We start from the raw sequence: 14,330 nt of genomic DNA, 5'->3' as shown, positions 1-14,330 counted from the left end.
ATCGAATGTCTGAGTAACAGTTTCCTTGGGATTCTGCTTAAATTCGCCAAACTCAGATAAAAGTAAGGTCTGAATGGAATGCTCCAGATCTTCATCTGTGGAATATAACTCTCGCAGCCTATCCCATATTTCTTTGGTAGTGCTGCATGAACTTACTAGCCTGAAAGTATCCGATTGAAGAGCGAATCTGATTAGTCTCAATGCTTTAATATTGCACTGAAACTTATCCTTTTCGTCTTGAGCAATATCTTTTACGTCCTTCAACAGATCATTATACTCTTTCTGAGTTTTAATGATTTTAGACGTTGCTGAATGAGCGAATGGTCCAGACACGATTGCTTCCTAAATAAGATATCCATTGTTTTCAAATCCAATGACATAATCTTCAAAGTGATGTGCCCAAAATTCGTAATCCTGGGGGTAAAGGATGGGAATCTTCGTCGTTGATCCAATGCTGTTTGAGATGTTTATGGGATTTGATTGTGACTCGTCCATGCTTGATCGTATAACCTGTTTGTCACACCCCCAAACCTGAACGGCAGAAACGTTCGGGGGCGGATGACTTCATGTGGTAGCGTAACAATAGAATACATAGTAAAGAAAGCAATACAACCATCATATATATAATTGAAAGTTTACATTTGTCAAAAAGTTACATGTTCAAAACCAATTACAATATGATGTCAAAATATGAGATTAAACTGGCGCCGCAGCATCCCTTCATCAAAAGCATAATGATACCTGAAATTACTGATTTCCTGGGACATACAAGTAATTTTGAAAGAGTAGATCAACATTTAAGCTGGTGAGTTTCATAAGTATTTAAATGACAATGTTTGTATGAAATGAAATGTTTTGTCCTTGTTTGTTTGTGTTTAGAAAATCCTATATTTTCTACTAGTATAAAAGTAGCCATCTCTCAAGACAAATGTTTGTTTCTAAAATGTATGTAAGTGTGAAATAACCAATGTGTTTGAAAACCTTGTAAATCAATGCATTTTTAATACCCCATGTGAGTTTTATAACCATACTATTGACTCGAAATGCCTATACACAACGTTCTTCAGGCGTTGGAATGTTATGACGTTTGTCACCCCAAACGGTGGACTGTAGCTAACAATCAGGGCGCGGGTTGTCAAGCCCGTATAGATCTATACACAAACACCATGCTCCCCCTCCAAGGGATTCTGGTATATAATACAGGACTTGAAATGTGTACTCGAACGTACGTGAAGTTTATGTCTCACAAAACCGTGGTATAAAAACAGATTTACGTGTTAAAATGTTCGTTTGTTCTTGTATATGAAAGTGACTTCTTGAAAATCATGTTTCTAGTATGTAAAAGTTAGCAATATCCTCGTAAAACTATACCTATTATAGTTTTCTAAAAGTGTGTCTCGTTTGTTTACAAATACCTAGAAAAAGAATCACTTTTTATGAAAGTATAGATTTTTGTAGAGCCTAAGATAGACAAGTATACATAAAATCTAAGAAAAAGTTTAGTTTATACATGCATTACAACAATTTATATTTCAAAAGATAGAATTCAATTGTAACATATTTTATATATGAAATTTTCCTATAAAGTTTATAAATCACATGTGATTTGGATATATAAAAGCATATAAAATAATTCTTTATGTAACACACGATAATACTCGTGTGTTTTACTTGTATTCCCCCCCTTGAAAGCATATAAAAGCATTTAGAATATCTTAAAAAGGTTAATTAAAGGGTATGAACTCACTTGAAAGTTTGAAGATAGCGAGATGGAAAACCGGGCAGAGTTTCGTCTTGAGAAACGGATTTTTCTCGGGATTCTCGGGAATCTTGGGAGTAAAATCGACCCTCGGGACTTGAGCAAAAAGACCAGAGCTTCGGGTTTGAACAGGCATGGAAATCGAGGCAAGATCGTTAGAAAAAGGAGAGAAATGGGGTGAATTTCCGAGAACCCTCGCATTTCTATTTATTGGGGGTCTGAGAAGCCTCGGTACGCGGGGCGTATGCTCGTACGCAGCGCGTACGTGTACGTCATGCATGAGCGAGTCCTCGACTACCTCGGATTTGGATGGGACAGATCGGATGGGACGGATCGGATGGGGCGGGTCAGATGGGGCGGGTCGGTAGCTTCGCATAGGGGCGACGTGGACGGACCGAGACCAAGGCCCTCGGGTACGAGGGCCGTACGGGGTTACGCAGCGCGTAACTCGAATGAGGATGCTGACTCCTTCGGATATTACCGGATTTTTGATATAAATTTATATATAATTTATTTAATAAACTTCAGAAATTCATATCTTCTTCATACGAACTCCGTTTTCGATGGCCTTTATATCAACGCTTAGGTGAGACTACGCTCTACAACTTTCGTTTAGATTCCGTTGGCAAATTCCAAAATTATTTTTATTATTTATTTATAAAATGACGTGATTAAGGAATTTTCTTTAAAAAAATCATAACTTCTTTATCTGACGTCGGTTTTTGCCAGACTTTTCACCGCTGAAATACCATTGTCGAGACCTTCGATTCTCGTTTAGGTCATTTCGGCCAAAAGTCGCTCGATCTCCGATTCGAGTTTTTAGTTGTCTGCTGCTAAGCCGAACTTGGAAAAATCTTAACTTCAATATACGAAGTCGGATTTGGGCGTTCTTTTTACGTACAATCATGGTTTAATGACATTTAAACATAGAAGGAATTTAAATAGAACTTTTTGGACATTTTATTATCAAAGTTAATTTTATTAACTCAAAAGTGGTTACAATACTTGACTTTTTAGGTCATTACAAAGATTTGAAATATCGGGTTGTCACATCATCCCCCCGTTGGAGGGAATTTCGTCCCGAAATTTAAAGTAGTAAAGTTACTAGTGAATATGAAAAAGATGAGGGTACTTTTGTTTCATCTGATCTTCGCGTTCCCATGTGAATTCAGGTCCCCGCTTGGCGTTCCAGCGAACCTTCACGATGGATATGCGACTTGGTTTTGTTTGCTTGACCTCTCGGTCCATGATTTCTACCGGTTCTTCCACAAAGTTGAGGCTCTCGTTGATCTCGATCTCGTCGAGTGGAATAACAAGAGTCTCATCGGACAGACACTTTTTCAAGTTCGAGACGTGGAATGTTGGATGTTTGTTACTAAGTTCACGCGGTAGGTTAAGCTTGTAAGCCACAGGGCCGATTCTGGCAAGAATCTCGAAAGGCCCTATGTATCTTGGATTTAGTTTCCCACGCTTTCCAAAGCGTATTAAACCCTTCCACGGTGAGACCTTTAATAAAATGTGGTCTCCTACCTGGAATTCCAAAGGTTTCCTCCTTTGGTCAGCGTAGCTTTTTTGTCGGTCTCTAGAGGCTTTCAATCGTTCACGAATCTGAACGATCTTCTCTGTCGTTTCTCGTATGATTTCCGGACCGGTGAGAGTGCTTTCAGGAACTCTTCCTTTAGCTAACTAGGTATCGCCAACTTCAGTCCTGCACAGAAGGGATCTGCACTTTCGACCATAGAGGGCTTCGAACGGAGCAGCCTTTATGCTTGTATGATAACTATTGTTGTATGAAAATTCGACAAGGGGTAAATGGATATCCCATGCCTTTCCAAAGTCAATCACACAGGCTCTTAGCATATTTTCTAAAGTTTGTATCGTTCTCTCACTTTGCCCGTCTGTTTGTGGGTGGTAGGCTGTACTCATGTCAAGCCTAGTCCCTAGGGAACTTTGTAGTGACTGCCAGAATCTTGAAGTGAATCTACTATCTCTATCGGAGATAATGGATATCGGAACACCATGCAGTCGCACTACTTCCCTTAAGTAAGTCCTTGTAAGCTTTTCCATTTTGTCAGTCTCCTTGATGGGTAGGAAATGTGCGGATTTGGTTAATCTGTCGACGATGACCCATATGGTATCGAGTCCACTCGTCGTCTTGGGTAACTTGGTTATGAAGTCCATAGTAATCCGCTCCCATTTCCATTCTGGTATCTCCGGTTATTGTAGTAATCCTGACGGTTTCTGATACTCGACCTTAACCTTAGCGCAAGTAAGGCATTTACTTACGAAGGTAGCAATTTTTGCTTTCATGTTAGGCCACCAGTACAGTTTCTTAAGATCCAGATACATTTTATCTGAACCTGGGTGAACGGAATATCTTGAGTTGTGTGCTTCGGTCATGACTACGTTTCTGAAACCACTATGTTTCGGGGTCCAGATTCGGTCCATGAGATAGTAGGCTCCGCCACCCTTGACTTCTAGATTCTTTTCCATTCCTCGCAGGGATTCACCCGCCACATTTTCAGGTTGCAAAGCTTCCATTTGTGCCGCCTTAATTTGTGTGGATAAGTGGGAATGGATAGTCATAGTCAGAGATTTGACCCTCCGACCAGTGTATTCCTTTCGACTGAGGGTGTCAGCTACCACGTTGGCCTTGCCAGGATGATAACGAATTTCGCATTCGTTGTCATTTAGTAACTCAACCCATCGTCGTTGTCGCATGTTGAGTTCCTTCTGATTGAAAATGTGTTGAAGGCTCTTGTGATCGGTGAAAATAGTACTCTTTGTTCCGTATAAGTAGTGTCTCCGGATCTTCAAAGCAAATACCACCGCTCCTAACTCAAGATCGTGTGTCGTATAGTTCACTTCGTGTGTCTTAATCTGTCGGGAGGCATAAGCAATAACCTTCCCTCTCTGCATAAGAACACAACCTAGTCCTTGATTTGACGCATCGCAATACACTACGAAGTCTTCTATCCCTTCGGGGAGGGATAGTATCGGTGCGGTGCACAAGACCTTTTTTAGTGTCTGGAATGCCTTCTCTTGTTTCGCTTCCCAGCCAAAGGCCACACCTTTCTGGGTTAATGTAGTAAGAGGTTTCTCAATGCTAGAGAAGTTCTTTATGAATCTGCGATAGTAGCCAGCGAGACCTAGAAATTGACAAATTTCTGTAGGTGTCTTTGGTGCCGACCAGTTCTCAATGGCCTTAATTTTGGAGGGGTCCACGTGTATACCTTTCTCGCTAACAACGTGGCTTAAAATTTTGACTCTTCGAATCCAAAATTCGCATTTAGAGAACTTCGCATAGAATTTCTCCGTTCGCAGTGTTTCTAGGACTTTTCGTAGGTGCTGACTATGCTCTTCCTCACTTCGGGAGTAGACAAGTATATCATCGATAAAGACGTTGACGAACTCATCCAAGTAAGGACGGCATACCCTATTCATTAGGTCCATAAATACTGCTGGTGCATTGGTTAATCCGAACGGCATCACTACAAATTTGTAGTGTCCATAAAGAGTTCGGAAAGTTGTCTTTGGAATATCCCCCTCTAGAACTCGTAATTGGTGATATCCGGATCGTAGATCTATCTTTGAGAAGTAGTTTGCTCCTTGAAGTTGATCGAATAGGTCGTTAATACGGGGTAGAGGATAACGGTTCTTGACAGTAAGTTTGTTCAGCTCTCTGTAGTCGATGCACATACGGAACGATCCATCTTTCTTCTTTACAAACAGGACCGGTGCTCCCCATGGTAAGAAACTTGGTCTTATGAATCCTTTTTGAAGGAGTTCATTAAGTTGACTGGACAGTTCCTGCATCTCTGCTGGTGCGAGACGATAAGGTGACTTCGCTACTGGGGTAGCCTCTGGAACTAAGTCGATTCTGAATTCGACTTGGCGTTGTGGTGGTAATCCTGGTAGTTCTTCTGGAAAGATATCGGGAAAGTCGCGTACTACCGAAATGTTCTTGATGTCCTTCAGTTCTTGACTTGTATCAACGATGTGCGCTAGGAATGCTCGACAATCCTTCCGCAAGCACTTTCGAGCTTGGATGAACGAAATGATGCGAAGGTTTTTACTTGATTTGTCGCCGTAGATAACTAATGTTTTGTTGTTAGGGAGATTAAGACGGACTGCTTTCTCAAAGCACATGATGTCGGCGCGAAGAAGACTCAACCAATCCATGCCGACTATGACGTCGAAACTTTTAATTTGGACCGGCATGAGATTGATTGGAAAAGAATGGCCGTCTAAAGTTAACGTACAACCCATGTATATGCAGTTAGTGTTTTCGGTTTTTCCATTGGCCATCTCTACAATGAATGATTTTTCTAACTTGCTAGGTTTAGGTTTAAGTAAATGAATAAAGTTTTGACTCACGAAGCTTCTCTTCGCTCCAATATCGAATAATATGCATGCATATGAATTATCGAGAAGGAACGTACCAGCAACTACAGTTGGGTCAGCTACAGCTTCGTCATGGCCTATCACCAAAACTCGTCCCACACCGCCGGTGCCTGCTGCCTTAGGGCAGTTCCTCTTGTAGTGGCCCACCTCACCACAACCGTAGCAAGTCTGGCCTACACCCGCACTAGGAACTTGAGTGATCGGCTTTGCGGGGTCCTTGCAGAAACGGGCTGTGTGTCCCTTCCGGTTGCAGTTGGCGCACTGCATTTCTCGACAAGGTCCATGGTGGTGGTAAGTGCATTTGGTGCACTTTGGAAGGTTACCCACATAAGGCTTTGTGGGGTAGGGATTTGTAGGGACTGTAGTAGGTACAGTGGTAGCATTCACTGAAACCAGTTGTTTCTTTGCGGATTCTTGGGAAGACCCACCCTTCCCTTTATTCCATACTCTCTTCCTGTTGTTGTTGTTGTTGTTGTTGTTGTTGTTGTTGTTGTTGTTGTTGTTGTTTCCTTTTTGTGGTTCTGGTGCAGAAACGGTTGAGTTCTGATGACCTCCGTAGTCAATCAGAGATTGTGCCAGTTCCTTGGCACTTTCAAAGGTGTTAGGTTTGGAAGCTAACACGCTTGATCGTATTTGGGGCGTCAGTCCCCAGATGTACCTTTCTATTTTCTTGCTCTCGGGAGCAATCATATCGGGGCAAAGGATTGCCAGATCGCAGAATATGTTGGTATAAGTTGCGATGTCGGTACCAACCATTCCGAGAGTCCATAGTTCGTGTTCGAGCTTTTGAATCTCTCCCTGTGGGCAGTATTCTCTCATCATCATGGCTTTTAGACTCTCCCAGCTTATGGAGTTTGCCACTATCAGGGTATGTACTTTAACGTGGCCATTCCACCAAGTTAAAGCTCTATCAATAAGGGTGAAAGTTGCAAATTTGACTTTGCTGTGCTCGGGACCGGAGCAGATTTCAAAGACTGACTCTGTCCTTTCAATCCACTGTCTCAGGGCTAACACACCACCAGATCCATAAAACATCCGGGGATTGGCGTTAGTAAAGTCCTTATAGGTGCATTCTCGGGGTGGTCCATGACTCTCGCCATGGTTGGATGGGTGTGTGCCAGATCCCGAGCCATTAGTACTCGAGTTATTGATCTGTGACATGGCAGCTGCTACTGCTGCGGTGACTGCTGCTTTGAACATAACAACATCAAATTGAGGTGGTGGAGGTGGTGGTGGTACAGGTGCTTCTCCACCGTTGTTTCGCCTTGGATTCCTACGCGGAGGAATCCTTCAACTATAGGTTGAAAAGGTAAAGATAAGAATTCCATAGAATAGAGAGTTAATGTATCTCATGAACTAAACTGCTATAGTTCAACAACAGATGCTAGTATGAGTCTTAAATTGAAGAATGAAAGTTATTTGTAAGACTGAAAGTATGAAAAAAGTATTTGGTTTCTCAAAGACTTTTCAAGGTTTGAACGAAATACTCAACGTAGTAATAATAGTGTCACTTATATTAATATAAAAGTTGATACAATGATCATGAAAATTTGACCCCTATAAGGGTCTCCGATTACAAAGTTCGAGAAATTTAAAGACTTTTAGCCGAGGTCCTAAGCTATAACAAAATTTGAGTCTTTGACAAGCACTACTTGCGACGTAGGTTGCGCTTGGAGCTTGACTCTGCATCTGATTGCTTCGACTCCATTAGACGCCTATCAAAAGCGGCTTGTTGTTCCCTCAGTTTAGCGAGGTCTGCAATCATTTGCGCTTGGAATGCCTCGGTTTGGAGTTGAGCATTGTCTTGTATCTTGTCTAGCCTACGGATGTCAGAAGTGTGAACCTGCACTTCCACGTTGACATCCCGGAGTCGGCTAGCTTGAACTCCGGACTAATAGGACTGATTGGCTAGCTTACCCACCATTATTGGGAGTGCCCGATCAGCCGAACCTCCGCCGCGGACATCATAGAAGTCCCGGCACATGCCGTAGGGAGGGCGTAAGTTCTGTTGTTGGCTCCAATGATGGAGGTGACTTCCCCAGACGGGAGTCGATCCTTGAAAGTTCCTTATGAAGACGGGAGGTTGAACTGGTGGTGGATCGATCACTTCCGGTTCTGAGTCGGTACCGGAGTCATCATCCACTTCTATGGGTTCCTCGTCCTCTTCGGGATCATCTTCGACCCATCCTCCGTTGCCTTGGTTGGGAAAGTAGGAGTCGCCGGGATGGTGAAATCCAGCCATTTGACTGTACGAGAAATAGGGTTATAGGAGTTGAATAAACTTGAAACTTGCAAAACATGTAAGTTAAACTAGTTTAGGTAGCAAATACTCCTATAGTATTTAATTTCTTGTGTTTGATTCTAGTAACGGTTTGGTAAGTTTTGACTTGTTGCTTACTACGATCATTCCTCGATATACGTTGGTCCAATCTCGGGCAAATATAGTTGATCACGCTATATTTGTCCAAAATCGGATTACATATATCGAGGCTTAATCGTAGTGTCAACTTGTCTAAATACTTGTTGTATAGTTAGATATCATGAAAATAATTTGTTGTATGCATGTAATTGTACTTAAATGAACTATCAATTTAAGTTAAACGTAACGCTGCTTAAGCGTAAAAAGAAAAATGTTTTGTCAGAGAGTGTTAGTCCCTTAAGCATTTATGGTTTGTATATCTTATGTGGTTCGATATACTTAGTTCACTATAAGCATTGCTCTGATACCAATCTGTCACACCCCCAAACCTGAACGGCGGAAACGCTCGGGGGCGGATGACTTCATGTGGTAGCGTAACAATAGAATACATAGTAAAGAAAGCAATACAACCATCATATATATAATTGAAAGTTTACATTTGTCAAAAAGTTACATGTTCAAAACCAATTACAATATGATGTCAAAATATGAGATTAAACTGGTGCCGCAGCATCCCTTCATCAAAAGCATAATGATACCTGAAATTACTGATTTCTTGGGACATACAAGTAATTTTGAAAGAGTAGATCAGCATTTAAGCTGGTGAGTTTCATAAGTATTTAAATGACAATGTTTGTATTAAATGAAATGTTTTGTCCTTGTTTGTTTGTGTTTAGAAAATCCTATATTTTCTACTAGTATAAAAGTAGCCATCTCTCAAGACAAATGTTTGTTTCTAAAATGTATGTAAGTGTGAAATAACCAATGTGTTTGAAAACCTTGTAAATCAATGCATTTTTAATACCCCATGTGAGTTTTATAACCATACTATTGACTCGGAATGCCTATACACAACGTTCTTCAGGCGTTGGAATGTTATGACGTTTGTCAACCCAAACGGTGGACTGTAGCTAACAATCAGGGCGCGGGTTGTCAAGCCCGTATAGATCTATACACAAACACCATGATCCCCCTCCAAGGGATTTTGGTATATAATACAGGACTTGAAATGTGTACTCGAACGTACGTGAAGTTTATGTCTCACAAAACCGTGGTATAAAAATAGATTTACGTGTTAAAATGTTCGTTTGTTCTTGTATATGAAAGTGACTTCTTGAAAATCATGTTTCTAGTATGTAAAAGTTAGCAATATCCTCGTAAAACTATACCTATTATAGTTTTCTAAAAGTGTGTCTCGTTTGTTTAGAAATACCTAGAAAAGGAATCACTTGTTATGAAAGTATAGATTTTTGTAGAGCCTAAGATAGACAAGTATACATAAAATCTAAGAAAAAGTTTAGTTTATACATGCATTACAACAATTTATATTTCAAAAGATAGAATTCTATTGTAACATATTTTATATATGAAAGTTTCCTATAAAGTTTATAAATCACATGTGATAATACTCGTGTGTTTTACTTGTATTCCCCCCCTTGAAAGCATATAAAAGCATTTAGAATATCCTAAAATGGTTAATTAAGGGGTATGAACTCACTTGAAAGTTTGAAGATAGCGAGATGGAAAACCGGGCAGAGTTTCGTCTTGAGAAACGGATTTTTCTCGGGATTCTCGGGAATCTCGGGAGTAAAATCGACCCTCGGGACTTGAGCAAAAAGACCAGAGCTTCGGGTTTGAACGGGCACCGAAATCGAGGCAAGATCGTGAGAGAAAGGAGAGAAATGGGGTGAATTTCCGGGAACCCTCGCATTTCTATTTATAGGGGGTCTGAGAAGCCTCGGTACGCGGGGCGTACGCTTGTACGCAGCGCGTACGCGTACGTCATGCATGAGCGAGTCCTCGACTACCTCGGCTTCGGATGGGACGGATCGGATGGGGCGGGTCGGATGGGGCGGGTCGGTAGCTTCGCATAGGGGCGATGTGGACAGACCGAGACCAAGGCCCTCGGGTACGCAGGGCGTACGGGGTTACGCAGCGCGTAACTCGGATGCTGACTCCTTCTTCGGATATTACCGGATTTTTGATATAAATTTATATATAATTTATTTAATAAACTTCAAAAATTCATATCTTCTTCATACGAACTCCGTTTTCGATGGTCTTTATATCCACGCGTAGGTGAGACTACGCTCTACAACTTTCGTTTAGATTCCGTTGGCAAATTCCGAAATTATTTTTATTATTTATTTATAAAATGACGTGATTAAGGAATTTCTTTAAAAAAATCATAACTTCTTTATCTGACGTCGAATTTTGCTAGACTTTTTATTGCTGAAATACCATTGTCGAGACCTTCGATTCTCGTTTAGGTCATTCCGGCCAAAAGTCGCTCGATCTCCGATTCGAGTTTTTAGTTGTCTGCTGCTAAGCCGAACTTGGAAAAATCTTAACTTCAATATACGAAGTCGGATTTGGGCGTTCTTTTTACGTACGATCATGGTTTAATGACATTTAAACATAGAAGGAATTTAAATAGAACTTTTTGGACATTTTATTATCAAAGTTAATTTTATTAACTCAAAAGTGGTTACAATACTTGACTTTTTAGGTCATTACAAAGATTTGAAATATCAGGTTGTCACACTGTTTGAAAGATCAGACTTGTAATATATAAGATTAGGGCAAAACAAATAAATGCTGAGTTACGTCAATTATGGGATGACGGCTCAATAAATATTAGTTAATGCGGTATAACCCTAATCGCAACCTTTTTCACAGAAAAGATGTGTATGAATTACACAGCCTCCTGCTCTGATACCAACTGATAAGTTATTAATTAACTTGATGATCGATTAGATCTATGTAACAGGTAAGCGATGAATATATAAACAGTAAATAACCCAAGAATGAATCAAGATGTGTCGAATGATTAGATTACTCAATCCTCAGCGGAGCTCAACTAAGAACTTCCGTTGTAGAGGATTTTAGGGTTACAAGAACGATAACAATAAACTTGTTGAATAATAACTCTCTGATCGTTCTATTCTATCGTTACTTTCTAGGAGCATGCAAGCACCTATATATAAACTAAACCCTACTAAACTCACGGATGAACAGGCCCATACCGGAGATACATAATGGACTAACTAATGAGGCCAATAGATGCAATACATAACACAAAACACGACCCAACATATAGTCTTTCCTTGTTCATCCGCAATGAAGACTCTCAACCACAATGCTTTTTTTATCCGTTGTGAAGATTCTCAACTGCAATGACGTTTCCATCCTTGACCATCATGATAATTTCCCAACTGTTTTATCAACTCTCGAATCTTTGTGTGCTATTTAATGATCCTTCATTAAATAAAATAAAACATTCCCTTTAGAAACTGTCACATTCTCTTTTTGAATAAACCCTGTATCAGACCTATTTTAGGGATGATGAAAAAATGAACGATTTTCCAATAAACTCATCCTTAATTTGTCCTTTCCTCTCCCTACCACGTCCCATCCGTTACAACTTTCTCTCTCATCACCCCCACGATTACCTGATGTATTGACATGCGTCTGACCTTACATTAAATGCAAACCCCTTTTGGAAATCTCTCAAAATCTTTTTAAACCCGTTTTACTTATGTGTGGGTGAGATTTAATCCAAAAACATCGATTCCCTCCAAAAACCTCATTCGTCTTCTTACCCTCTTCTACCTTTTTACATAGGGTTAAAACTTTTTCAACCCCCTTTATAAACCCGTCTTCTTCCCAACTAATCCTTTACGCTTTTTGATTATCGATTGTTCTCTTTCAACCTTCAAAACCCCCCACAACTTTCAAGAACTCCATTTTCCTCCTCTCAATGGCGAAATCAGGTGCATCTAAGAAGCAATCCAAGGCTTCAAGTTCTATGAATCCAACTGGTTCTGACTCTCTAACAATAGCTTCAAGCAATTTCAGAGCAATCTTTGAAGATCACTCGTCATACAATGCCCCAACCAAGCTGATGATCAAGTTTCTCAAGAACCATATTTTGTTTTGTCCATTTGATGCTTTTACAGACGTCGTGCCTGTTTCAACACTCTTCAAATGTGCTTTTTCTGCATATTGTCCATTGGAGAATCCCCAGAAAGTGCATCTCAACCTCATCAATGATTCTTTGGTCATCTTGACCAAAGAGAAGTTCTTATCCGCCATTAATCTGCTGATTCATCCCTCCATCAAGATTTTCTCACCATCACTATCTGATATCACAACCGTACTCTACCATATGGGGTATCAGAAACCAATCTGAGGGATTGGTGGGTTTAAAAAGAACCAACTGCCTGCGGTTTGGCAGTTTCTATGCCATTTCATCATCCGCTGTCTATCCGGCAGAACCGGAGGCATCAACAACATGGGATTAAAGCTGCTAGAATTGCTTTGGAGCATCTACACAGAACACGATGTCAACTATGGGCAGATTCTTTGGGACGATTTCCTTCAATATATCCCCAAAGAACACCTAAGGGAGAACCCAACAGAGCTCACATTTGCTCGATTTTGGTCACTATGCATCTCAGACTTCCATGCGGATGCTGGCATTGACATGGGCAGTGACATCAACTTCTTTGTCACTAAGGATCTAAAAAGGTACAACCCTTCTTCTGACCAAACTTTGTTTGGACCTATTCTCAGGCTTCCCACCCATATTCTCACTTTTCTTGGTCTTGAGACTGTTGATGTCTCAGATCACATTGAGGCTACGGAGGGTATTGCCCCATACCCTTCTACCCCATTTCTTCCATCCGCAACCATTATCCCTGAGGGTACCGCAGTCCCCTCTGCTACTACATTATCTAACCTTTCTCAAAGGAGAAAATCGGTGGCATCCAAGAATAAACATAGAACACCTAGGAAGGATGCTCCAAAACAAACCGCACCCTCAAAGAAACGCAAAACCAAACCCACCACTGTATCGAGCAGTGATTCTGAGGAAGATAGACAACCAATATCTATCCTCAAGAAAAGAAAAAAAACCGAAACCTCCAGCCATATCCGTGACCGGACATATACTATAGCCTCTCAAAAGGCTCCGGTAGTCCTTCGGGTGGCCACACAATCCATTCAATACCACAATCGAATACCACTCAAGCTCATCATGTGAGTTTGTTTCATCATCATCATCATCTGAACGTGGAGACAGCCTCCCAGTTATATCTCAAGCAGATAAATCTGGACATCGCCCTAAGGTCTCCAGGGCTTCCCGACTACACATTTTTTCTTCAGAGGAGTTAGACTCCATCCTATTGAATATATCCCAAACACTTCAAACACCAATCCATCTGCAGGGCACTTCTTTCGCTCATGCCAGAACGGAGCCGAGGCCAAACGCGACCACGGGTCACGGAGAACAAGGAAGCTCCGGAAATCCTACTCTACTTCCATCCTTTACAGGTGGTTTAGGCACGGTGAGCACACATGTGCAAGGATCCGTGAACCCAAGAGACACCTTGGTGCGCACTCAAAGAATTGACAGAGATGACTCAAGTGATTCTAGGAGTCGGTATCAACCAACTACTGATGCCGAAATCAAGAAATATGCTAGATTTCGAAGGGCCTTCCAAGCCTGCAAGGAGCAACAGATCAAGCAGCAACAACAAAAAGAACATGAGATCCAGTCTGTGGCTAGGTATTAGGCAAATGCCATCAGCAATGCCCATATCGTAGCCACAATCCAAAAGGTTGAAAACTGGATGGATCAGATGGCAGAAACTATGTTGAAAGCTCAAGCTTCAGGCACATCCGCAGTTACCTCCAGAGTTCGTCCTACTTCAACTCCTATTCCATGTCACACAATCAACCCATCAC

Source organism: Lactuca sativa, chromosome 3 (assembly GCF_002870075.4).
Source record: "Lactuca sativa cultivar Salinas chromosome 3, Lsat_Salinas_v11, whole genome shotgun sequence".
NCBI lineage: Eukaryota > Viridiplantae > Streptophyta > Magnoliopsida > Asterales > Asteraceae > Lactuca > Lactuca sativa.
Note: the sequence above shows the minus strand (reverse complement) of the source record.